This window comes from Arachis ipaensis, chromosome B06 (assembly GCF_000816755.2).
Source record: "Arachis ipaensis cultivar K30076 chromosome B06, Araip1.1, whole genome shotgun sequence".
Lineage (NCBI taxonomy): Eukaryota > Viridiplantae > Streptophyta > Magnoliopsida > Fabales > Fabaceae > Arachis > Arachis ipaensis.
The window spans coordinates 111316260-111318510 of NC_029790.2; the positions used below are offsets into that span (position 1 = coordinate 111316260).

General features: G+C 26.2%; 2 long non-coding RNA genes across 2 annotated transcripts in view; one reads left to right on the forward strand and one right to left on the reverse strand.

Moving 5' to 3' along the window:
• LOC110263476 overlaps positions 761–2251 on the reverse strand; it is an 8430-nt gene continuing 6939 nt past the window's right edge. Inside the window, exon 3 of the long non-coding RNA XR_002349194.1 lies at positions 761–866. This is a non-coding gene — a long non-coding RNA (uncharacterized LOC110263476). The remainder of the gene's footprint in view (positions 867–2251) is intronic.
• The window catches only part of LOC110263475, a 17236-nt gene continuing 15846 nt past the window's right edge, over positions 862–2251 (forward strand). Inside the window, exon 1 of the long non-coding RNA XR_002349193.1 lies at positions 862–992. This is a non-coding gene — a long non-coding RNA (uncharacterized LOC110263475). The remainder of the gene's footprint in view (positions 993–2251) is intronic.

A 2251-nucleotide genomic window follows, 5' to 3' on the forward strand; every position in this document is an offset into this window, starting at 1 on the left:
AATTGAAACTCGAGTAATATGACTAATATCCTACACCTCAGCCTCAACTGACCATGCGCACCCTTTTTGGCAGTCGACAACCCGGTTAGTATCTCTAGAAATTAACTCAAATTTTAAATACTTGCAATCTATTTTAAGTACGCCTCTGAAGAGCAGCCATGTTAGTAATTTAGGGTCGCACCTAATTTCTTACATATTCTCTTGTTACATACTACTTTTATTAATAAATGCCTGAATTTTAAAGTTAGCATTTTTATTCAATAATATCTATCATCTTAGAGTTTTAAAATATTGTTAATTAATTATTTTAAATTTACCCATATTTTAATGATCTTGCAACTTAATTGTAACAATTTGCAAGGAAAAACACTTTTTTTTATTAAAACAGTACAATTTTTATAATTCAATCATACTAGATGTACATTAAAATCAGTCACGCACTAAAATTAATTACCAGAATAAAATATATATTAAAAATAATTAATTATATAATGTATTTATACATAAATATATAATAACTTATTTTAGTGTATCAATAACATTTTTTTATTATTATGTGATTCTAGTATTTTTCTTAATATGTTTTAAGGTATTAAACACAATTAAGAGAATATATATTACTAAACCGTAGGTCTAAGCATACCTTAAAATCGTAGAAAAATGAAAGGTAGATGCACCAAGATGGAGAGAAGCAAAGGCTTTGATGGTAATCATGGAATGTTTGGTATTGATAACTTTTTTTTATGGAATGAAAAATCACGTGCATTTCTCTGACCCTCTTCATTTTCGAGTTTATGCAGTTGAAAACGGAGTTTCCCTTATCTAACTTTCTTGGTCTTCATGAATTTCATTCATTCCTTGCATTACTATCAAATCCAAAAAAAAAGATTCATCATATACATTACATTACATACAATTCAATTCTCTCTATAGAGCTACTACATTCTCTCATCTTATTTGTGATTGAAACCAAGGTCTTGCATTGTTTCCGGGTATGTAAATTGTTCTATATATTTTATTTGTTTATTTATTATTTCTATTTGATATATAGTTCAATGGCAAACATTTGTGTATAATTTGCTTGCAATATTTCACGAAAACTAGGTCCATACATAAACTTATATAGTTGAGGTTCTTATTAGCGCTGAACATTTAGCATTAATGTTTTAGATTTACGGTGAAGGATGGAACTTAATGAATAGAATTTGTTGACGGCATGCAATTACAAGCTATACCCAATAAATTTTTAGGATAAAAGCCAATCAAATTTTCATGTTAGATGAAATCATGGGTTCTTTCTCTTCTCTTTATTACATCTAATGTGATTTATTTAAATTAGAGATATTAGTTAGTTAGATTGATGTACTCCTGTACTCCTACACACACACACACAATGTATTAATGTAAAGTTTATTATGCTGTCATGGATTGTTAATTAAAAAGAATTGATTTTTTCAGACAAAAAAAAAACCAATAAACTTCTTTTGTTGGCTGAGTATGAAATAGGCTTTAGTACAACTTATAGCCATTTATTTTACTGAAAGTTTTTTTAATATTTTAAAATACTTGGAAATTAATTTGATAATTTTTTTTAGAAACTACTTTGTTCAAAATAAAATTGTTAGAAGCAATTTGGGATATTACTTATATTTGTAGTTAGTTATTTGTATTAATATTTAAAGTTATTTATAATAAACCCTAGCTTTCTAGAAGAATTTATTTATATTAGACAAATTTTAATTTCAATAATTAACTTACAAAAATAAATTACAATTTCAGTTTAAAATTTGTTTGTAACATCTAAAGCATAAAAAAATAAAATTGAAGTTAAAGGACAATAAGTATAGAACATTTGCCATAATTACTTTAAAAAAAAAATAGTAAATGGTTGATGATGATTCTTCTTTTTTTTTATCATGTTGGCTTTTTCTTACTGTCTAAGCTACTCTGTTTAACTTAAAGCCTCTAAATGAGGTAAATTATTTCCTTTTAATTTCTCAAAAATTAGATAAATTATTTCACCTATCATTCAATGGGATACCCAAAAACGACTTTTCTACATTTTTTTACCTTCTTCTTTGAGGGAGAGGTGGGTGGGGAAGATGGGTAACAGAAACATAATTTATTGAACATTTTCATGGTTGCTGGCTTTAGCATATAAATGTCCATTTTCAAAACTAAATTTATTGAACCCATTATTCAACTTGTACATAATTTTTTTATTTTTCATAATATTTCTCAACCCAATAAA